Source organism: Coturnix japonica, chromosome 1 (assembly GCF_001577835.2).
Source record: "Coturnix japonica isolate 7356 chromosome 1, Coturnix japonica 2.1, whole genome shotgun sequence".
In the NCBI taxonomy this organism is placed as follows: domain Eukaryota; kingdom Metazoa; phylum Chordata; class Aves; order Galliformes; family Phasianidae; genus Coturnix; species Coturnix japonica.
The window spans coordinates 60,810,267-60,836,241 of NC_029516.1; positions in this window are offsets into that span (position 1 = coordinate 60,810,267).

Consider the following 25,975-nt stretch of genomic DNA (forward strand, 5'->3'; position numbering starts at 1 on the left):
TTAATACACAGGAATTCTACAGTAAAGCACATATATATTAAATTTGTGTTCCTTCTGCACAGAGCCTTCAGCCTGGCTATTTTATATGGCAGTGGTTCACACCAGAGTCCTCCTGGGGAGCATAAGATGCAGCTGTACCACTGCTGTTAATCTGCAGGAGGACCCTCTGTCCTGCAGTGCCTCCCCCAACCTGAAACCCTGCTGATGGACAGCCTTGGACAGGAACAAACCTTGCACTTCCCAGATGCTGCCATGAGGATTTGGGCCCAGAAAGACCCTGCTAGGGCAAGAGAGGGGGAGAATAGGGCTAGAGACAAGTGAGGATTCTGCCTGTGCTGCTGGTCGAGGAATATCCAGAAAGGGGGATGTTCCTTCCATTTGAGGATGCAGGAATGATATTTGTCTGTGCTGCCTTTGCAGGGAAGTTTGATTGGGTTTGTAATACATCATGAACACACTTATTTTTAAGGGAGTTTTATGGTTCATATGTGGCATGGTTGCCAGACCATTACAGAAAATAAGAAATGGATCTTATTTCAGCAGTTCAAGAAATACATTTGTGGTATGTTCATCTTCTGCCAATGCCCACTTATATCTTCTGCTTAAATTTAGCATGGAATCCCTTTTCCTGATGAATAACCTGGAAATACAAGAAAATCTGTTTGTTTATCACACTGAAATTGATTAGGAAGCATCCCAGATTAGGTAAGAAGAAACCTTCTTCTGTTCAGGTGCAGCACCAACAATGAGTGATGCCTGTCAAACCATACTCATGTACAAGGATGAGCCTGCCCTTTGGAGATCATAAAGGCACTGAGAAAGATCCTGTTCTAAAGCAAAAAAGAGACAGACACTCAACAAACAGACAGACAGACAGACAGACAAACTAACTAACTAACTAAACTCACAAATCTTCTTTCCACCAGCATGGTAGCATGAAAATCCAAGGAAAAAAAAAAAAAAAAAAAAAAAAAAGCCAGACCTTTTATCAATGGCAGTGGGCAGCAGAACTGGATGGAAAGGAAGGGCCAACCCACAGGCGTTGCAGAACTGCACCCAGATCTTGGTCAGGCAAGTCAGCCACCTTTCCAGCTTTACTGAAGACAAGATCCATGATTGTATATATGGAGTTTTGCTTGGAGGGGTATGGTGATATCAAGCAGCAATACATTAAAACAAACTAGGAGCTCATGAAGAAGATCCTTCTTTCAAAGCAGAGAGAATGCCATCTTCAGAGCAGCATTTCCTACCACTGTTTTGTGACGCCTTTCATCACTGATAATGCTGGTTCTACTCAAGAAAACAACAATCTTTTCAGCATTTGCATTTTATCCCTGAAGCATGGCAGTCCAAACAAGTGTTCTGCAGATGTGTAAGGAGAATTTTCACAGGCAAGGGGGGAAGGTACTGGTGTTAAAAACGTTATCTGGGGTCAGTGGATAGATCCTACTGAAACTTTGCATCCTGTGATCTCTTGGTACTGTGAGAGGGGTCAACATGAATATTTGGAGGCTCCTAGAGGCAGGTTTTAAATTTGACTCTGTGCAGTAATGTAGTGGGTCAGGACTTGGCCCTCTGCGAGCTGAAAAACAAGTATTAGAAGATAGGTCATCTAGTGACTTGGACCTTCAGTTATTCATACTTAGCCTTGGCTCATTAAAGTCAAAATCCTCTCTTCAGAGTTGCTGTGAAGCAAGCCCTTAATGACCTATTTCTTCTGCTTCATGGAAATGTGGCCTCTTTAGGCTGCTCTGCATTCCAAATAGAAGCAGAAATGATGCTTTCCTCATAGAAATCTCCAAGAAAACATCTATCCAGGCCTAAGTCTGGCACATCTATCTCACAGCACAAATGTGACTTCTACTGTCTTGAACTCTGTTGAAATGAAGACCGTGTCAGGCAGAAAAAATATTCCGCCCCTTAGGTATAGCAATGGATGTGCATAAGCCACCTCAGATGAAGGGACATGAGTTGTGTCATGTTCTCTCCTCCTTCTTGATATGCATGCAGTGTGCCGCAAACACTGCAGTCTCCACTACTCACCCTCAGATGCTAAACTACTGATGACAATGAACATGTTGTGACAAACAGAAGGATCTATGGGAAGAGTAATGTGAACGTTGGCCTGTCTCCAATGCAGAGCATTTATTTATTTATTTTGAAACTTTGTTTGAGATAATTCACTGTGAAGCAATCTGTTGGATTAACTGCTATGATCTTGGGATGCTGCGCTTCTAAGTCATCTTTGGGAAGGAAGAGTATGGGGAGCAAAATTTGTGCTTGCAAAGAATACTGGTTTCTCTTGATGAAAGAACAGACACAAGTTGTAAGTAATCGTAGAGCAGCTAATCTGGGCCTTCAAGTCAGAAATCTTGGGGACAACACACTGCATGACTGCTGCACAAGCTGTTCAATTTGCATGCACTTCAGTCTTTCACAGAAACCTGCAAAGCACAAATAACAACGTCTTAATTCCCATCCTTATTATAGGGATAATGAGCAAACATTCTCAAAAACTGAAAAATACTTTTTGGAAAAACACTTTAGTTGTTGGTGAACTGATAGCAGAACACAAGAGCTGGGCGTCCGTATGAAAAGGCTGCTTATGGCTCCATTCATCAAAGCTCACCAGTGTTTCAGGAATATGGCAATTCAGAACAAGGGTGTGCAAACATGTTTAATCTAGTCTGAAACTCAGTGGAAGACTTGCAGAGTTTAAGTGTTGCTCAGTTAATACTGAGCTCTCAGACTGCTTAAAAGAGATTCAGGAAAACAAACAGGAAGAAAAAATATGCTGATCAAGAGAAGGTCATGTTAAGCACAGCAAGAATAATTCCTTTACAAGGACCGATCCCTCTCTAAATATTTATCATTTGTAAGGGATGCTTGTTTTTCAACACAGAGATGTGCAGCTCTGAGTTAACTTGATGGAGTTTAAAAGGACTATTTTAATTTTTCTTTTTAATTAATTAATCCTGGGAAAGAAATCCAGGGAAAATATTTCTGAAGTAGACTCAAAGATTCATTATTCCTTCGTTATGATGTTTACCTTTTCTTAACTTGAAGTAAGCTCTTCTGCCTTTCTGCATGTGGAAGTGCAAATATGAGGGTTCACACATGTTCCTAAAACAAGGAGCTGACTTCAGTGGAATAAAAGAATGATCAATACACAGGCTTTCAGCTATACTTTTTATAAAACAATAACAAAAACATAACCCTCCTTCAGCACAAAAGACTTTGACTGCATCTTAAGAAACATAAATCCTTTATTAAGGTTTTGAATAATAATTGTGGGAAACAGTTCAGTTGTTTGGTTAATTATCCTTTTTGCTCTCGGCTTGTAATGAGATGATGTCCATTTCATTTCTAGAGAAGTGCTAACTGGATATGACTAATAAATTGTTATAAAGAGAAGAGCTTCAGAAATAGAGTCTTCTGAGCTATATTAACCTCTGTCATGTTTACACAGTAGTTTTTTGTAACTAACTGGTATGCACTGAGGCAAAGCTACTGCTCTGATCAAACATTATTAGTTGTTTTTTCCTTTTCCTGTATATATCATCCAGAGTCTCGTGGAAAACTTTGAAAAACTTTATAGTTTGATAAAGCTTTGCCTTGGTGCCAAACATCTTCCTTATTTATTTTCCCAAGTACGTTATTGGAAGAAAGGCATTCATGCTTCCGACACAGTTTCCCATTTACACAACAAGGCTCCACCCCACTGTCCTTCCAACATTTTTGCATCCGTGTGGGCATTCCTTCTCATTGCGAGAACTGGATTTGCGCAGATGAGAATCACACTTTCATTTCAATCTTTGTGACATCCTGCTACCTGCCTCCCTCAATACTGTGTGAAAATGCTAGCTATCTGTTGTTTGTGATGCTTTGCTTTCTGAACACCAACTGTGACTCTTCGTATTAAATAAGGTCCACGTCCTAAAAATTATTACTTTTGCGCATCTATTGGATGTTCGAGTTGCTGCACTTGGTGAAATTGTCAGTCAGAAGTACAACTCCTTACCTGATTTACTTTTTGATTTGGAAGCATTTTTGAGAGGTTTGTAAATGGTTATAGATGGGATCCCAATCTAATTTGCTGTGGAGATTTCACAGTGTAATACATGTATTTTGGTGCTAAAAAGAGGGTTAAGATGTAAAGCATAACATGCAGACCTTAGGTACTAAGTCTCTGCAGTTTTAATTCAAATTTCTTTTAGGTGTATGCTTTGATATATCATTTCTATATATGATCAGATTCCAATTTTTTTTTTCTAAATTCATTTTCTGACCAGTTGGTACTGAGTATTTTCCACTGAGCTATCCAATTAAATGCCTCTTAAATTTTTCCCTCTGCTGGCAAGAACAGAGGCAACGTCTAAATCTCCAGGAAGGTTCAGCTATACAAAGTACAAGTAATTTTTCCTCTTTCTTAATTTTCATGTCTGTTTCTCCTATGTGGTTGCCTTTCAGATTCAGCAAACAAATGAGCCCTTCTTCACTGCAGGCTGCACAGGTCCATCCTGTGCACTGTGTGAGGCTGGGTCCGGTGGGGAAAAAACCTGTATGTGATCATGCAATTAAATATAGTATGCTAAGACTTACACACAAGGTGGAGGTCTAATTAAGACTACAGAAGCAAACTTAATTCTGGAATTTTCTAATTTTTTCCACTCCAGCCCCTACTGTGTCAGAGAATTTAGTTGCCAAAGTCTCACAATTCTTCATTAAGTGTAAGTTTAAGTGAGGGATTTATTGATTTATTTATTGGGGTGGGGGGGGAGAGGGAGGAGGATCTGGGAAGTGGGGGGCAGGGAGGATAAGCTGACAATTTTCTGAGAACTGCAGATAGAGGTGGATTCCACGTGAAATGCAAAGAATTCATTGTCTCCTTGAAATCTCAGCACCAAAATACAGAGCTGGTAGTGATTTTCAACAAAGTGCCTGTAAGAATTCTTTCAAATGGCTAAAACATGGCATTTTTCCTTAATTGCGTTTTCAGAACTGTCTAAATCATTCTAGGTGAAACTTTCCAGAAAAATTTTGCTTGAGACACCTGGCATGGAAAAATTCAGTCCAAGTAATTTAAGGCTGCAAAATTATAAGCAACTAAAAACAAAATCTTGTAATGGGAAATGTCAGGCAATTTTAGCTACTGATGATACTACCAGCTCTGTCTGTTACAACATGAAAAATAAAGAGAGACAGAATTATAAATGATAAAAGGGGAAAGCTTGCTTACTGGAAGAGGTGGGTTTTAAAGACATTTTTGGAAGTGAATAAAAGGACGTTTGACAGATGAGGTCATGGAGACTGTTTAACGTGTTAGGAAGCGGCATGACTGAAGGCATAAAGCTGAGAGTGAGTAAGGGGGAGAAAAGAGCAAGGTAAGCCTATTGAGGGTATTCTGAGGAGGCAGATGGATGACAACATTACAAAAAAGATAGTGTTGAAGTCCCATTGTTATGACCATTCAATTAAAATAATAGAATTAACTGGCTTCACTTGGGATGCTCAGGTGCTTCAGTGACAGATAGGTGGAGGAGAATGCCTCCTGGAGACATCCTATTTTAATGTAAATGCTTGTAAAATAGTGGGAGGTTAGGAGGAGGGGAACTGCCTAACCTCATTAATCCTCATATGTCGTAGCTTCAGCTCATTTCCAAATAATATTTTTTTTCCCTTATTCCTACTATTTCTGCTGACTTCAGTGGAATTCAGTAAGACACAGAAAACATCTCAAAGGCAGAATCTGACTTCCATTGAATCTTTAAATCACAGTGCTCAATCCCGAATTCCTTGACTTCTTTGGGCACCTGTGAACATCTGCATGCTGCAGAGACAGTGCCAGCTGTAACTCCACAAGGTGCAGTCCTTCAACACCTGAAAAGTGATTTTTAATTATTTGAGAAGTGCTCTTGACTGAGGTCGGTCATTTTTGGTTTTGTGTCAGAAGGTCTTAAGAATTAACCTCTATTCTCCTTTGTTTTGCAAATATTTGGACATTAGTCTTAATTATAGTGTTGAATCTCCTACTAGTTTTCATGGTGCAGTATTCACTCTTAACTCTTCTACTTGCAAGCTATCGCAGGGTTCAGGTACACAGAACTGCACAGCACTGATGAAAGTATTTCTCTCCATTTAAATGCTGGAATCATGTTTATTTGGGAACTGCTTGGAAATCTGTCAGTATGGTGTTTGTGACAGCTTGACAAGGCCTGTTGCCATGGAAAAGCTTTGTGATGTTGTATAAATATATTCCTAGGTCAGAAGTTCTATGTATTTTTTGGACACGGACGCTAAAGGAAAAAGAAAAAAAAAGAATGACTAAACATTAAAAAAGCATAATAATAAAAATAACAACAATAACTAACATTTGATATTATATTTCTGCCCAGTAACCAAACAGTTTCTCAAAGTATTTCATTTTTGCTGGAACCATCCTGTTAACTATGAAAGTTCATCTATTTCTAAGATTCATCACCATCCTTAAAATATTTTATTACCAGTCCTTTTGCAGTATTGATGGTCTCTCTATTAATAGACTAGCAGACAAGGGAGCTATTATTCTCACCCTTTACCTGTTTTTCCACTAGGTATGGCTGTCTTAGACTGCTTGTAGTTCTGTAACCTACCATGTGCTCAGGTCACCCACTAAAACTCATCCTCACATGTTGTTTTTGGTTAAAATTATGACTAGACAGGAAAAGAGACAACAAAACCACGCAGAAAAGTATGAGAAAAAACTCAATATAGATTTGCATCCAAAATAGCGATGTTTTTTGGACTAGAAATGTCAGCACAGTGATGTGGAAAGTCATCTGAGAATGTCTTTGAAGATTGTCCCCGTTAATGACCAAAACCCTGTGTGTTAGTTCCAACTACACCTTCTTGCTGACACAGAAGCAGACTTTTTTGCTTCCTATAAGACAATATCTATGTACTTTTTAAGGGGATTCTTAAGCATGGACAACTTCAGGCTATACTGAGCCAGTGTGACCCTTGGGCACTATCTTGCTTTTTTGTGTGCCAGAAGACTGAAGAGAAGCCAGCTCTCACTCATTTTTTTCCTCATCCTCTCTATCTATGTTTGAAAGCAGAAATTTTGAAAGCCGATTGTCATGACAAAATACTTCTGAGGTAGGGTCTGAGGGTAGGTTTTGATCACATTGTTGTGAAAGTCTAAGGCTTATGTTCAGGATAGGCCCTGAACTGGAGACCTGTGAAGAACTGTGGGCCGGGACTGTTGTTTCTCACTGGAGTAAAGCACCCCCAAAAAGAGGGGCTTGGTTTTATCCTTGTGGAAGGTGGTATCTCTGATGTCAGTTGGCCCAACAGGGTTTGCAGGAAACTAGTGCAAGCAGCTGGTTGTGTGTACCTGGCTTTCATGCAGCTCAGACTTGAGCTGAGTTTCTCCTGCCTTCCTAGATACTGACATTTCCAAAAGAAACAAGGATCATATTGAAGGTCAAGACAAAATGATGGTGGTGTGACACAACAGTATGCCACTGTGACCTGAGCCTGACTCAGGAGCATGCACTGAACTAGACAAATCTTTGACCAGCTCTCCTCTTATCTGCTACCTTCCCCAGCTGTGCCAGGTCAGTGCAATACTTTTGGAGCATTAGCCAAAACCGAGGTCTCACCAGGCTTCATCTTTTCAAGACATAAAATGTTTGCAAAAATAGTGTTATACTCCTTTCATAAAAATCATGAAATTTTTTTCCAATCCTCCAAATTCTCTCATTTTCCTTGACTTTATTGTTAGCCAATTCTTTTACCACTGTGGGATGTCTCTGTGTTCTAAATCTTCCATGTAGGCTTTGGCTTCTATTCGTCTTGTTTGCTTAATTATCTCCCATCAAACTACGAGGTACTGCTTTTGAGATCCTTAAGCATCAAAATGCCATGTATTTTGATTTGGAGTTCCCTGCCATTTGATCCTTATTTTTCTTAATCAGAGTGTTAACTTAAAAGAGTGGGAAAATGGCTGGAAGCGGTGAAATGAGAATCAATCTATAGTTTGAATGCAAGCCACAAATATGCCACAAGAACGTAGACACATGCACATAGTGCCATCAAGAAAAATATCCCAGCCCTCCCACACATTTTACACATTACAACATATTAAAAAATATTTCTGATCATAGTGAAATATGTTAAAAACCTACAAAGTTGTCGGTACCTCTGACAAGATAGAGGTGCAGAATTAAAAACAACTCAGAAAAACTTTCCTGACAGTTCATTAGCCTAACCATGGCTTTGATAATTTGTAATCTACCAAATAGGACAGGAGTAAAAGAAAAGGAATTCAGCTGTGAACAGTCGAGCTGCTACCTTCTGCTGTTGTAGATGGTGGTGAATATGAACACTGGCTGAATAGAATCACTGACCACAAATATGGGATTTTCCATACAGACATATGCACATATGCATCAAAATCTTGAAACAGAAGCATCACTAAATCAGTCAAAATAGTCTGGGAAACTGAGGCACAGGATGATGTGTTCCACCTAATGCAGGACAGCAGTAGTAGAGCAGCAAATATAAGGATGCAATCCGTGGTCCTGTGGCCCATGGAGTAGGATGATGTCCCCTTTGGAGAGCTGTCGTTATATAGAACATGGTTCTGCAAAGGCACTAGAAACCTCCTCCAGTAATTTACCTTTCAGCTTGGTGTATGTGAAAGCTTTTAAAGAGAGGATGCTAAATAAGGAACCAAAAAAATGTTGCTGTTTCTCACCATAATTGTAAACTGAAAATAAGCACTTATACAACCTAGCCCAAATATTTAGTTAAAGAACAAGTTTATAACTAAGGATATCTTAAAACGTGTTTGAATTATTATATACACTACTTAAACAGTTAAACTGTCAGCTTAGAGTTTTGTATATCTACCTCATTAGCCTGCCTCCAGGGCCCATGGTAGGTGAATCTGCATCTTAAAATTTTGTATTTTTCCATGCTTTATGCATCCTGTAAAATGCCTTGAGAACTTTATGAGGGATGTTGCATTAAAATGTGTGATTATAAATATGATTTAAATATCTGAAACATTACAGAGTGATTATTGTTCAATAAGGCAGCGTGCATAAAAGGGTTATCTGCATGCTGTGCTTAGGTTTCGACAATATAATGTAATGAATTGTTCAATATAGTTTCTATGCTATTTGTCTCTGTTTCTTCCCATACTCCAGAGATGCCTGATATGCAGTCCTCTAACAAGGCTATCATAAATTGCTGAACAATAAACAGCCCTTGAGATTTTTAGATAGTATGTGGTTAGTATGTAATCCATCTTGAGGAACTTGATTTAGTGCCACAAAGGAACATCCTTGACAATGCTCAACGTTGTTTTAAACTGCTGCTAAATCAATTACTGCATTTGGGAAATGGCATGCTTCTTCTGTTCCCTGCTCCATGTTGGTGGCCTGGCTGCTAGGGGAGAGATTTAGGGAGCCCCACTACAGAGCCAGATGGGTTCCCCAGAAATTGCCAAAGCAACCCAGCCTGAAACAGTGTTAGGTAAGACCTTCTAAAATCCTCATGAAACCACACAACTCAGATATCATTTGGCTGGATTGTCCTAGCAATAAATGGACTGCAAAACAAACAGAAGTGCTCCCTTTCAGATTGGTGTTGTGTCATGGAACAATCATACCCACACACACGTGATGTTTAGACAAAGTTTTTCAAGTTTAATGTCCTATGAACAATGATTAATTTCCCTTTGTGATCCCCCAGAGAGTATGAGAAGTGTTATTGCCCCCTTTTCAGAGATGAGACACACAGATACACCAATAACTTAGTGCAAGGTTGTGAGTATGGGGACTCATGGACCAAAGATGAACGCTCTCTTGATTATAAAGATGTTACAAAGGGTGACCCAAAAGTTAAACTTGACCAAGGCCAATTGTTTTCTTTAATGTTTTCTTCTACTCATCTGCAGAGGCAATTGCTGGGGGCTCTGAAGGCAAAAGGAGATGGGTGCTTCATGTGTCAAAACTGTAACCTTGCCCTTCTGCTTTGGAGTCATAAATAAGAATTCCTAGGCAGTATTTTATATATCTCAGGAGACTGCACAGGAGGAATACTGAGATGCAGTTATTATAACAAGAATGTTCTGACATGTTTCAGGGGCTCTGGCCGTTTCAGAAATATCACTCTTTTATAGTGAGAAAAGACAACTTGAGGGAGGGAAAAAAGATGCTGAGATCAAGGTAGAACAAGGCAAATTGTGCAGGATTCATTACTGAGAGTTACATGATCTAGTTTCTGAAGGATTAATATCCTTTCGTCTCACAGTCTATATGTTACTGGCATCACATCACTGTCCAGGAGGACCTTGTCAGCTTCCCTTCACAATCAGTATTCCCTCCAGGTTATGGAGTTTCATTCCACTCTTTCCCTCGAACTTGTGTCCTCAGAGACAGTGGTCTCCTTTAACCCTAAACAGCCCTATATGCTTCTCACAAAATCAGTCTGATCAGGTATTGATCTTTCATCTCAGCATTGCTGGAAATCACAGCCAGCTGTAGCACTGAAGAACAACTGGCAGACACTCGGTAGTGTTGGCACTGGCTCTCTCCTACGAGATCCAAATTCCTGGGAACCAAATGTTCCTATGATTCTGGCTTTCTGCTGCCAATAAAGCTTATGATACAAAGCTAAATGGCTTGTAACTTTTCTTGGAAATCTGAAAGGGAAATTGATAGGTTGCCTCTATTTATACGCTGATATGCTGAGAATATGCATTAAGATAAGGGGAAAAGTATACAGCAGTAGCCATAAAAAAGACAGTGTTTACCCATCTTTACTATGAAGTCGTTTCTGAGACACATAAGCAGTTTTTATTTCAAATAAGCTTAATCATACTGTAGTTTTTTTTCCCCCCTCTATTATGAATGTGAAGAATAAGGACAGGAGGAGCTCATTGCATTAGGGAACTCTAATAGGCTCCTTCAGAGAGGGAATTCATTTGGGATTTGTGTCCATTGTACATCAAAATTGTGGCCAGTCATCACCCAGAAAATGAGAGCTAACGCCTGCTGTGAGAAGGATGTTTGTGGAAGCTTCCCTTCACTCAGCAACTGATGATTCATATCTCCATTGAAATGTACATAAGGGATGAGTTTATGGCTGAAGAACATCTTATTTATCTTCCCATGCTTCCCCCTAGCCAGTCTACTGCTCTCAGTTGACAGATGACAGAAACAGTAGTAAAATTCACATCTTCCAGAGATAAGGGGAGAGAAACTCTTCCAGCCATAGAAAAGTTGCTTTAGATTTGGCTAACATTTTAATATTGTCTTTTGTGAAGCAAACAAACAAACAAAAAATGAGGGCCATTTAATTTTGAGAGCTTTAAAAAGCATTTGAAGGACTGCAGTCATGGAAATACAGCCCCCAGTCAAGTGTAAAATAAAATAAAATAAAATAAAATAAAATAAAATAAAATAAAATAAAATAAAATAAAATAAAAATTAAAAAATAATTTTAAAATTCCTGTGGGATAAAAGGAATTAAGTTTAAAATTTTCTTGGAGCATTTGTTCCAAAATCCAAACATGCTACTATTGAAAGTTCATGGGTGAAAAAGCTCTTTTCTTATTAAACAGTTCCTCCTGCTATGGGCCAGATTCTGTTTTCACCCATATAACTGAGAGCAGTGCTTGAATCCAGCTCAGCAGACATTTTGTTTTAAGGGTCTTCCTGGAACAAGTTCTTCCATTGGAGAAGGACAGTTCATTCTTTGATCTGTTCTCCTGCTTCAGAAGGCCTGCTGACCAGACTGAGAAGGCCAGAGGAGCTATGCCCAAAACAGTGCTGGAAGGACATGCCTAGGTGTAAATCACAGAGGGACACAAAATAAGTCTGGATCCAGCTTCTAATGTTTCCAGCTCCTCCGTCTGTTCAAAAATACTACTGTTCACATTGTTTCTACTGTGCCTCTTTCTAAAGCAACAGAAAGAAACAGAAACTGCTCTTCTGTGTGGGACTAAAGGGGTTAAAGTCACACAATTCTATCATTCCTGATGGGTCTTTTTATTTTCTTTTAGTTCATCGTTCTCTCAAAAGAATACACACATTATTTTTACCTTAGGTGTATCTGCTTCACTTGTTTTACTTTTCAGACAGTTACCTGGCTGCAAGCCAGCACTGCAAAATCAAATCCTGCCATTTATTTTAGGATTTGCTTTTATTATTCTTGCCTGAATTTCATATTTTTTCATTTCTTATTACTTTATGTCATGCAGGTTTGTTGGGTTTTTTTTGTGTGTGTTTTTTTCCCTCTTTTCTTTGTTAGCTTTGTTTGCTTCCTGTCACTCACTGTTTGGTAGCTCAACTATCAGAGCAGAATGAAAAAGCTACACGCTAGCCCAGGTTATATATATTACTGTCACTTTCCCTACGACTGAAAAATGCAAGTAGCAACAGGAAAGCAGCAGATCTGAGGTAGGTCAGTAACTTAGACTGCTGTTCTCTGAGTTATGCCAAGTCACAAGAAATCTCAAATTGCAGATACGAAGGTTAAGCTTTAAAAAAAAAAAAAATCATTCTGTTTATTGAAGATGAAAGCAATACAGAAACAATGAGAATAAGCATGAACATGACGGAAAGCAAACAATAAAGCATCCCAAGTCTTAGCCTGAGTGTAATGTACGTGTAGATTCTTTTTTATTCTTAAAAAGACCAAAAATGTATTTGTAACAGTCAGTATTAACCCAAAATTTTGTTTGGATCACTGAATCCTTCCCTCATACTGTTTAGGACTATACATAGCTGTCACTGAAATGCTCCAGGAAAAATCCCCAGCTACTGGTTAGACTTTTTGAGGTTAAGTACATATTCATGCCAAAGATGAATGGGGAAATGAAATAGTGATAGAAAAACAAAGGCCAAAGTTCTAACGACAGATAGTTCCAAGTAGTTCCATACACTTTTCCCCACAAGCTGGGTATCTGTTACTTCAGCTCTCTTGGAGCTGAGGCAGAGAAAGCCTGGTGAATGCCCTCATGCTGCCTGGGAGAGCTGGAGTGAGGCTGCTCTCCCTGATTGTGCTGAGCTGAGGATTAAGGAGAAATCCCAGTTAAAGATTGCACTTTGAAAAATTTTGCCCCAGTTTTCCTGCAGCTCAGTACCCTACCAGGTACCTGTCCCTTTTGTTTTTAGAGCAGTGGTGTGCACCTGGCAGAGGAAACAGACTCTGTAAGAGCACCAGCCCAGAATGAATGCATGGTGTTACAGCAGTATCCTCAGGAAGTGAAGGCACGCATTCTGAGTGTCTTAATTTCTGATATCCATATATTTATCCTTAGCTTCCTTTGATGTCTCATTACTCTTCTTGTCATTCTAAAGTGCTTTCTTCTCTGTACTTGTTGTAAATCTTTTGCACAGCAGATGTGGTGACTACCTTTCATACCCCTTCCCTAATCATGTAATTCCCCACCTGCATGGAAGGAATGAAAGATCTTAGTGGCATGGCTTTGTTATTTGGGCTTATCAACGTTTGATTCCTCTCTCTAGAATAATTTGCCCTTTCTCTTCGACACTGCCAATCTCAACCGCATGCACTGCAGCACTGGAGTGGAATGAAAGCTGGTTTAAATGAAGATGTGCAAGGCAAAAAGTGAGGATATTTTGGCCACTTTGCTGGCAGACTGGTGGAAACTTGTGCCCTTCACCACAAGAGGGCATTGCAGCTGGGGGCAGAAATATAGCCACTGCTATTATCATGAGAAGCAGCCCATCTGCCATAGCATTTGCTAACCACTAGGGAACCCCATGCCAACAGGGGACTTATTCTCAACCATCCCATGCAATGGCAACAAGCTGTGCTGGTGTGGCATCCCAGCTGCCCTTCAGGGGCTGCTGCTGTCCACCCTGAGGAGCAGTGCCACTGAGATGTGGCACCCAGTACAGTGCTGTCTTTGGGTTATGGACTCATAACTCCCTTAATTGCTGCACTCTGCTTTTGGTCAGTTTTGTAAGCATAGTGCCTTCTGTCCCACACTTTCTGACCTTATGTATTAGTGTAATATGCAGAAGTATGTCAAATGCCATTTAATCTTCATAATCCTAGCAGATTACGTTCATAACCTCACCTCTATCTGCTCATAGCTTTATCTCCTTTCAAAAACGTTACAGCATTTTTTAGACAAGATTCATCTTTTACAAGATGGATTTATTCCTAACAGCCAGGTCTTGTGTCCTACCTGTGCCAGTGTAGCCCAATAATGGGCTCCACAGTCCTGCTGTATTCTTCTGAAAGTGGCAATAAAATTTACAGGTTTGAACTTGCCTTTCTGAGATCGGTGCTAGTTGAAAGTAGCAGTGAGAAACAGTAATTATTCTACAGATTATTGTTATTACAAAGTGGAATATTTGCATTACTAGAGAGGTTACAGCGTACCTCCAGGCCCTGGCTGATCATCCCTGCGATGATGAGGTTGAGATGAGGCCACAACAATAGGCTGCAGTTACACAAACAGATTAAGGCCACAACAATAGGCTGCAGTTACACAAACAGATTATTTGTGTTTGGCATAACCGAGAGTGTGAAAACCCTTGTCAGGGAGGGAGAGGTCAGAAAACGAGTGGCTAATGGGGAGGGAGGCCATATGCCGCCTGCAAATGGGAGAGGAGTCGGTGGCTTGGCAGCAGAGCCACGCTTGAAGGTCACCACCCACCCCTGGCCCCTGGCCACATCTCGCTGTACTTCCTCCAGAGTTTCTGCCTCCTCAGTTGGGCCCAGTGTCAAATCGGCTGTCTGTGTGGCTTGTTTTAATTGAGGAGGCAAATAGCTCCAGCAAAGGAGGCAGGAAAGCAGCGGGAGCAGGAAGGATAATAGGCTGGGGGATTCCTCCCCCCACCCAGTATCTTTGTTTTGTTCCAACTGATTGCTAGTCATGCTTCCATAATAAAATTAACATTCCTGCTTAAGAACATTTCTGGGGTGAAGTCTTGAAAAGTTTTGTCATTAAGTTCAGCTGAAGCTGGTCCCGGCTCTGAAGAAACTCTCTTATCCTATTACTTTTGGTTTTCTCACATACTTAATCCTCGCTGTGAACCGAATGAGGCAATGATCCTACACAAAATAATATATTATCACATAATTGCAGATTGCATTATGTGGTGTAGTCATTATGGGGGCTAAAGTGAGGTTACATAGATGGCCTTAATTCTGGCCTCTCCTTGCTTTTTAATGTTTGACTTTCTCTTATGGTGGCTTTTGAATGAAGTTTGCAGTTGTAAGTAATGATTAATTTTAATGTAATTATTACAACTTTGCTTTACATTGATGTCTAACAGAGAATTTCACAGCTGTGTCCTTCATAAACAATGAGGCTTAGGCCTGCATGCTTAAGTTAATGAGTTTTCCTCAGTATTTTGTAAATTGCTTCGATGACTTTGGACACCTCTGTCACTGTAACTCTTCTGTTGTGATTCAGTAATATACTACATTTTCAAAATATGAACTTTAGAACTGATTTGAGTGGACCAAGGTTGGAATGCGCCCTTCATGAACTTGCTAAATAATATATTTATGCATACTCATATATGCTTGTATCTGCAACTGTATAATTTTATTTCTTTCACGATGGATTCTTACACCAAATCTACTGCTGAAGCACTGAGAACTGAATTTGCCTGATACCTCCTCTGTCCTTACGAATAATTATTGTTTTAAAAAAAAGATCAGGTTCTGCTTTCAAAACACAGAAAGCATCAGGGATTTCAAGTGAGGCACATGTCAGGTTTAGACCTAAATGTAACCGTGGGCATGAAGGTCGTTGTGCTGACTTTAAGGTTTCTGGACGGAAGTAAAGTTATTCTGGATGTAACATTTGCAGGCCTGGAACCTAGATGTGGAATCACATCAAGGGAATCTAATTTGAGATCATACCATATCCCTTTCATTTCTTGACCTTTTAGTAAAAAATTGTAATGAACACTGTTACAAAATTTATAATGTAGGACAGTTATGTGTATACGTATGATGCATGAAGCAAAGTATCTTGGCTATGTAACCATAACACTCAGCTTCCTACTCTGCCTCTATTGTTTCCTGTTCTCGCAATTGTTAAGTAAAAATTAAACCCAGAACATAAGAAGTGTTTATGTTTATATCATATTAAGTTACAACCTTGCTATTTTTAGTTCATAGTACATAGTGTTACAGAAGACAATAATTTCACCACCTGCTGTAGAAAGTAATTAAAGGGAAGTAGTATTCAACAGCTGTTTTTCTTAATGAGACATTTTTTTCCATTGATGATACGTTAGACTGTGTTGTTGTTTGTTTTGAAAGAAATACAAAATAAAACTTAGAAGCTTCAAATTACTCTGGTTTCAGGTACAGCAAAATTTAAGAAGAGATTCTAAGTTGATGCACTTTGCAGTAGCTCAAAGAATTGTTCAGCAAAAATTAATTCTCGAAGTAGACCAAATATGACTAGAAAGGTTCATTTTTGTATTTGTACATACATGGTAAAAATGATGGTAATCTATTAGTATTAAGCTGTTTAGAATGATTTAGCATGTAGACCATCTCCAATGACTAAACTTTGGTTTTCTCAGCACTCCCATTATTGCTTTTGAGCCAAATTTCCAGCAATATTAGAAGTTATCCACGGTAATAGTATTTAAGGTTAGACAAGGATGCAGAATCTTTCTTTCCTGCACCCTTTTCACAGACATTGTTGCCACTGAAATTGGTAGCGTTGTCCTCAAGTACGACTGGTCAAACCTCTGTCTACTTTGGGATATAACAGAAATCTTCCATTCCAATTTTTATAAGAGATCACTGTCAGTGCCCAAACTAATTCAGAGATGTTCTAAAAGGAACAAATATTTTTCTTACCACTAGTCTATCAGTTTAAATATGGCAAACTTCAGAGTAGCTAAATGCAAATCACAGATCAGTTTTGGGGAAATTTTAAAATATGGATTCAGATTCTGCATCAGAATGTGAAAATGTTTTTTTCACTATGTTTGTTGATTTTATGGAACATTTTAATTATTTCTTCCAGGAATAATGGTCTGTTATTTATTTAGTGGTCCGTGATAAATTCATTGAGAAACCGGAGACTCCAGAATACCATTAGTTAAAGTATTGTTGGTTTTGAATGAGCAGTGGATGAAACCACAGCCAAACCTTTCTTATACTAAAAATACTGGGCCAGATTTTCAAAGCATAGCTCAGACACCTGGCTCTGGGCACTGTCCCAGCCTTGATTACCATTATATGAGTCATGGAATAATTTTATTTTGAGGGACTGTGTGTGGAAATGAAACTGCTTGAGTTTTAACAAAGCATCCCATAAGAAATTTTCCTTGGTCCAAGATACAAGAAAAGGAGAAGAGGAGTGGGAGAGGAAGGGAGTAAAAAAATCCAAATCCCTATTGACAGCAGCCACTGTAACAGTTATTGGGGTGTTTTCTAGGGATACAGGACACCAAAATTCAGGCTCTGAGTATTGTCCTTAGATATGTTGCTGGTAGGATCTATGGCAGCCTCTTAAAAATATGTATGTATTTTTAATTTAAAATAACTTCATTTCATTTTGATGCAAGTTGAAGATGTATTTTGAAATCCCTCCAGGTTTCAAGAAATGACATCCCTTTTAATTTAAACTTTCCTGAGGTATTCTACTTCTCTCCCTTAAGAACTGCACCATCATAAGAAAAAAAAAAAAAAAGGAATATCAGTGTTTTTAAAATACTTTGTGCATGCAATTGCCTTTAAGAAATCCTTGCTAAATACGCCTATGAACAGGGAGCTAGGAGTCTTGTTGCCATGTTCCTGTTGCCATGTAAGGTGGCAAACTGTAGTACCTTTTTGAAGGCATCTATACACATTTACTTTTATTTAGATACTTTTATTTAGATATTATTTAGAGTGGTAGCTTAGTAGCTGTAATTTTGTTCTGAATGTCTGTCCAGCAATTATATGTCTGTTTATAATTTATTTTGCATAATGAGAGTTCAACTATCTATTATTGAGTATATTTTTAATATTTTTAATAAAACCATGGGGGGAAAAAAAGTAATGAATAAAGAGGAAAGTTTTTTCTTTCCATTAAGAGTGCAATCTGTACTGTACAACAAAACGTCGATCTTCCTTATTTAAATCTTTGTTAGAACCTTTGTAGAGATCTTCCCCGGTCTTCTTTGGTACAACTTTGCTTTCAACACAGCCCATGCCTGCGAGGTCATTCCCACTACTCATGCATGCTTTGGTATGGCATGGGCCAGGTGGAGTTTCATTCCCTAGGCTTCAGGACAGCTTTGGATGATTTAGATTGCCTTTGGCATCAGTTGTTTGGCCAATGCTCCAGTGAGGATATTATCTCCAAATTCCTGCTTGGGAGTTTGCATACAGAGCCTTTTGGAAAAGATAGTCTATACGTGGGGAAGCTGGCTGGAAAATGCACAACCCTAGCTGGCGCTGAAATGTTGGTAACTAAATTCACTAAAATTGCTTGTTGCACTTTTAGGGACAGACAGCATATGAATTTTTTAATTGCTGGAAGAAATCTGGTTACCCTGTGATATTCCAGGCTCAGATCTGTTAATAACCATACTCTCTGAGTGTGATTTAAGTCTCTCAGGTTTCCCATCACTAAAAGTACTTTGCGGATTTTGTGCACTCTTTTTTTGCATACTTATTACAGTGCTGTATTATGCTTTACTGAGTGAAGTAAAGGGACAAGGGACTAGTTCACACCCACGTTCCATATATTAGACAAGATAAGGTTATCTGTTGAAGTAGGAGTACAAAGAAATTTGTCTTGAGAAATGAAGTTTGATTTGTCCTCACCAGCTGAAACACTGAGTGTGTAGAGAACAAATCTCAGAGGAAATGGAGAACATTTCTTTCACAATTTTCCTCTGCTTTCCTTTTACCACCAATCCTCAGCAATGAATTCAAACATTTTCTCCATTGTTGGAAAGCTGTGCCCAGCTTTATGCCTTTAAAATCAAATCCTGCACTAGCTCTTCTGCAGTTTCTCTCAGATCTTTTGTGGTATTTTCCAGGTTATCACAAAAAGTACATCCGTTCTGTTTCTTCATGCACCACCAAGTAGGGGCTAATCATAGGACATGTTCCACAAGTCATGCAAATATCGTATTAACTGTTCACAGAAACAAAGACAGATGGCTGGAGGATGGTTTCAGCTGGATATGCATTTTGTTTCTCCTCTGAACCTAAACTTACCATGCTTTTTTTTTTTTTTTTTCCCCCTCATAGTTTTTTCCATGTTGCAAGCTCTGGGGGAACAGGACCTACATGGGCATGATATTACTTGTCTGATCTCTCATTCTCTGCTTTGAGTCAAATTTCAAGATGAATTCTTGTCCAGATGTTGCACACCTCTCCTGAGATCATAGTGATTCTATCTGCTGATGTCTGAAACTGTCAAAACTTCTGCTGGGACAACTGGTCACAACCTTTCTGTGAAGTCAAGTTAATAATTAATAGACTTTCTCCTTGAAATGAGTGTATGCTTGCTTCTTGGTAAGCTTTCAGTAGCTATTTACAACCTATCTGAAGTATTTTGCAAGGTAGATGGCTAGCTAACAAAGTGACAGAACCTGTTCAACAAACACATTGAGCGTATCCAGGTATCTGTAAGAACAGAAAAGGCATTTATAACAACTTCTCAGTCCCTATGAAGTCTATGTATTTAAAATGTGCTTGAGTTGAATTACGTTAAAAAGTTGTATTATATCTCACCTACTGACTGCCCTTGATTTGATATTAAATGCATTTACATCTTTGAATTCAAGTATTCTTATTCATTGCCTCCTTGATGATCTCGTATATTATTTTTTCCCCCAAGAAGTGTTAGAGAACAAGTCTTAGCCAAGAATTCTTCATTTATTTCTTTATTTCTTCAATTTATGATAGAGATGAATAAATGACAAATAATTTTTAAAAATAATTTTTACACGGTGGATTTGCAAACATATGTAAAATTCCACATGCACAAACAGCATATCAAGCTCGTTTCAAAGTGCTGAGGGGCTGTTTTGGTACCTGAGCAAGGAAGTATCCAAACCAGGCTCACAAGCATGGCAATGCTTTCAGTACTTCACCTGACTCCATGTCTTTCACCCAGAGAAATGGAATTGCACCCTGCTGCTTTTCAAAGCATTAGCCAGGGGTCTTTCTTGCTGTACTGTAGTCAATGGAGGTTGAAAACAGAGATGCATCTTTTCTGCATACTGTCTCCTCAAGTCTGTCAGCACAGTCACAAGCCAGTACAATATACACGGCAGACAACGTATGGTGACAGTACCAGCTCTCCCTCTGAGGCTGATTCTAGCTTATAGATAAAAAGGCCTGCATCAGCCTCTTTAGTGTGAAATCTGCTGCATCAGAGTCAAATAAGCTCCACATTGCCTCTTAAAGACTGAATGATAAATAGCAGCAAAATGTGCTTTGGTGAATGGATTTCTTTCAGCAGGTGACTACATAAACTAAATCTTGGCACTAGAGCTTCAAGTGAGTGAAGTATTGTGGTTGATGGTCTTAAATCTTTCTTCTGCTAACACTGTGCAGGAAAGACTGCGACTGAAATAGGTATAATTAGTGAACCGTGATTGAATTCTCATCATCAAGAAGACAACAACTCTTTCACAGTTTCTACTTTGATGTCATCTCTCATCTGTAAAGCTGTTCTACTCGAAACCACTTGAAGGTATTTTTCTTTTGAATTGGCTGCTTTAGACCGTCTTTAGTGCTAGATTATCGCTGTCGGGTTTATCACAAGCTGTCTAGATACAGGATGATTTCTCTTTTCATGATAAAACACAGCACTCCTCTAAATTCAGCTTCCAGTTCAAGACGAAGGTGCTTCACAGCTGAATCTTCTGTTGCTGGTTTCCAAATATCCAGAATCTGGATCAACAATCTCACAATTTTCTGTGTCGCTATTTTTGTTTTATTTACACTTCACAGTAACAACTTGGGTGATAATGACTTGATACAGTTACTGTCTCTCTGCTGACAAGAGCAAAGATCTGTCATCATCTCCTATCTAGTAGCATTTTGCACTTTTGAATCTGCATGAAGTGTATTACACTTAACCAGCACTTCGCAGGGCCTCAGTTTTTTTTATTTTTTTTCCTGAAAAAGACACTATTTACCTTATACATAGTCCCTCCACTTGGAGCTTTTCTTGACAACTTCCAAAGTGTCTTCTGGATCAGGGAGCACTATTTTATTCTTTTGATGTAATAATTAATATGCAAACAATTTTCCTTGTAACCATGCTGCAGAATTGCCGATAACATATGTGGGACTTCGCCAGCATGTAAGTGTCTGTCATAACCACGTCTTGAATACTGCAGAAAACTGCTCCATGATTTTATGCCTTAAAATGATATTAGATTGTCGATTGGGTTCTGCAACATTTTGAATTGCACATTGTGCATGCTTAAATAGGTGCTGACTGGTACCTTTGTATTTTCTAGTCCTCCCCACTTTTGCTTCAGTACTATAATGAAAACTTTGTGCATTGTGAACAAAAATTCAGCAACATTCAAGTAGAAGCACTTGTAGCAGATGTATAGAATGACCGATACCCTGGATACCCTGGTATCCAGTTCTTATTTCAGCGGTCATCCTAGGAAAGCTATTCATGCAGAAAAATGACATCATATGAAAAAAAAATACCCACGTCATACTCACATTTTGTCCCTCTTTAATACAACTCAGCCTGGCTGATGAATAAAATGGCTAGATCCTGAGTGGATATATGGATTAGAAGCACATAGTTAATAGGATACACCTCCTGTTTGCCTTTGTATCTGTGCAAAATCCCTCAATGTTTTTTCCCACTGAGCACTTTTAAAATAAAGCTTTGACAACTAATTAGCTATTTTCTTTTTAAACATCATCTTTTGTCTTTGAGTATTCCATTGTCACTGTGAAATGCAAGAAGTCTTGCAGATCTAGGAGCTTAGTGAATGAAGAAAATAATTAAATGGGGTCACCAAGTTGATGTTTTGTAGCATGACATAGAACTAACACCCACTTCTTGTTTTTTTAAGGACTAAAAAATCCTCGACATAATTAGTTTCTTTAATCTGGTAAGCAAAGTTACCTCCTCTTTCTCTAATGCTTTCTTGTAAATGCAACACCTTGAAGATCAGAAATGCTTGGTGAGGAATTGTATTAGAACAGCTAATTGAAAAAATTAAGACAACCTGGAATCTGTCCATCTGTCTGCTGCTAGCAGGGGATTGCATGTAAGGCTTCTTGCACTGGCACCTCTGCATCATTCACTCATGCGTAAAACAAAATGCAGTCAAATGACAGTGAATTTGAGTAAACTGATACACCATCTCTGTAGTTTAGTATGATATACATTGCTAAGCATTGAAAGGAGGAAAGAGCTGTCTGGGTTAGAAAAGCTGTCTAGGAAAAGCCTGAAGCCTGAGGTTTCCACATAGTTCATCACACACACTCATTGTCATCAGGTAAAAGACAGAAAACACCTTATCCTGCTTGGTGCATCTCCCTTCACCAAACATGTTGAGTTCTGGCTGCTCCCATTACCTCTTCCTTTGATTACTTAAGTTGAGCTTTTGTTCTTTTTCTTCCAATGTTCCTTTTCACAGGCCAATTTCATGGCAGAGTGTGGAGGGGATGATAAACAGATGGATTAGGGAAACCTCTTTGTGCAGTCAACCAGGTGTCTTCTCCTCCACATTAGACAGGTCATAGGACAGCAAAGGGAGCCAATGAACAGAGGAGAGGGGCAGGCAGTGCAAGGGCTGAATCCCAGAGCACCATCCAACAGCTGGGCACAGAGCAGGGAGCCCTGCTACAGGGCTGGGGATTTAGCAAATCAAGTGAAAAAAGGCTGAGTTTTTCTCTGCATCACACACACCTGTGCGAGGGGCACAGACAGTACCCTTAAATATACCTGTAATGTTATGATTTATCAACTCCGTTAGCATTTATCAGCTGTGATTAAAATCTGGTTGGTTGAGAATAAGTATTTTGCCCCTCCCTCCCTCCTGGCCAGTAGAACTTGATACGTAATCTAAAATTCCACTACAAGCATCCAAATTTAATATGACTTTCCATTATTAACAACATTGAGCTTTTCCTCTCCTACAGGATGAAATTAATCTCCCCCCAGAACCCTACCAAATCCGAAATTTGTTCACACATTCAGTGCCAAGAAAACACAGATTATGGGTAAGAGGCTGGAATGTAACTTGCAATGCCATCAAAGCACCGAACTGAGCGCAGAAGTATTACAGCTTGAGATGAGGCTACTGATTCAAACACAGTGTTAATATGGAGCTTCGAAAGCATGCATCTGCAAAATCGACAGCTGACCTTTGCTCACACTAAACCCATTCTTTCTATTGATCCACATAGATGTTTCACAGTAAAGGCCATGGCAGGGAAACAGGGACAAAGACAGTCTCCTAGACCTCCAAAGTAAAAGAAAGGAGAAGTAACAGGTATAAAAATAAAGAATATAAGCAAATGTTTCCTACCTCTAGACACTTGCCAACCACTGTGCCCTCTGCTTCTCTACCCCATGCCTTCCCCTGAGGACAGGGTGCCCAGCATTGACTCAGTAGCAAAGCCTCAGCATCTCCCTGGGAACTGCTTCTGTGCAGGCGCCCACCCCATTGCTCTTGGGAGCTACAGAACTACTGCAACATGGAAGGAGGGTATGAAATAACAGATTCCTCCTGCTGCTCTGGTGGCTGTCACATTTCACACCATACCTCTCTCCTTTTCACAGGCACTCTGGCTGGATTAAATGGATTAAGAACTGGTTGATAAATATGAATGGAGCTGCATGTTGATGTGGAAAAATGTTTTTACTGTTTATTTCTCTGTGAATGAATCATGAACAGAAATTTCTTCAAGTGCATCAGGAATTAATTCCTAGAGACTCCTTGGGCTGACAAACTGAAGAGCCAAAATATGTTAGAAAAAGAATATTTCTATTTATCTGAGAATCTCTTGCTTCAAACCTTTATTTCTGAGTGCAATATTTACTGTGTAGATTATTCCCATAAAACAACATAACATTACAATCCATCTCAAGTAAAAGGATTTACTGACATTAGAAGACTTTAGATTTGGCAGGATGTCTTTGCTATATCAAATGACTGCATCTGATCAAGTCTCCCCAGTGTAGCGCTGCACACTTTAGGTGGTCCAAATGTGAGAAGGACTGATGCTGAGGAATTTGCCAAAGTTATTTTGGTGGTGCTATTGATGGTGTTGTTTTAATTTTATTTTATTTCACAATACCGATCTGCTGTTCCAAAACTGGGAAATAGTGTTTTATGTTATTCATAAATTGACAGTAGAACTTACATACAAAGGTTTATACATATGCATATATGGAGAGATGTGTAAAATTCAGATTTACTTTTAGATTTAAAGCACCTTGCAAATTTGTGGGGGTCTCCGTGGGGGTTTTTTGTTTTTTGTTTTTTTTTTCCATCTGATGCCATGTTTAGCCTGGCTACTCACTATATATATATTTCAGCATGAAATAATACCATTTGCCTCACATGGATAGTATATTTCAATGTAGGGCTAGACATAAAAATACAAAGATTATAAGCACAGACTTCTGAAACAAAGAGCAAAATCTTGGGAACAATTTTTTTCTGATCTTCCAAGAATATTAGGTTTATCACTGTTGTATATGTGACTCCGTTCAGCTGTTGTCTGTCACTATCCTCATGCCTTTCCCTAGTAAGGTTTGAATATGTTTCCTACTGTCAGACTAATCTGTCAAAAGTCTTTAAGATTGCGAGATAGTGAAAATTATAGGCGGAGTAAAGAAGCCATCATCAGATAAAGCAAACTCGTCTTCTGAAGTTTTCTCAAGCTGGTTAGGCATTTTGGAAGAATCAAACCACGGCAAGGACAAAGCATTGGTGTTGAACATGACCCTCATGCAGTATGTTCTGAAAAACTGAAGGTACTGATCAGTTAATGCATACAGAACTGTATCTTGAAAATAGATTAATCTATACACGCTTCTCTTCCATATGGTGCCATAGAGGAGGGAATTCAAAGTGTGCAGAGCAAGTAAGCTGCTTCATAATCTGGAGTATGATGCATCATATGGATCAACACTTCCCTGAAGAGGCCAGATCAGGTTCTGAATTTACAGAATTAGTCTACAGCAAGTCCATCCTGGACACTCAGGACTCTGTCACATTACTCCAAGAAAGAAGTGCTCCCCAAGGCAATTCAAGTATACCAGCTAGTGCCATAGAGAGTAGTAAACCCTTATCTGCGCTTTCTTCCTAGTAACGAGCCTGCGTAGTTATATCCTTAATGTTCTTTAGATAGAGTAAGCCACAATGCAATTAGGATGTCCATATGGACAGTCAGTGCAGCATAGCTAGTACACTGTAAATTCATATCCTTGCTTACTGAGAATTAATTATCTTGTAGACAAGCCATGTGTCAGTGAAATCCATTTATTACTTTATAGGATATACTGTCTTCTAGGGAGGCTGGCCCAAAAGATGGGGAATTGAAGCTATGATTGGCAAAGCAAAAGCATTGGTAGGAAATGTAGTTTTATGCCAAGTTAGATGATTTAAAACGATCTGGCTCAGTTTTCAACACCCCTCCCCCATTCCCTAATTTGGGTCAAACAAAGCGTTGGTTTGGATTTCTTTGGGGGGGGGGGGGGGGGGGGGAAGATATATATATATTTTAATTGCTCATTTGCTCTTATGGAAATTAATTCTTGGTCAAAATAATATTTCTATGGTAATTTTTCATTTGTTTCCACAAGCTTATTTGTCTTAACTTCTTTCTGGTTCTGGTTTCTATGTTCACACAAGTCAATAGTGTTGAACCAGAATGGATAATCCTCTTACAGAACTTGATTTGCTGGTATGGCAGATTTTTTTCCTCCTTGTAATCAAAATATCACTGGAAGTAAGTCTATGTTGCCCTTGTG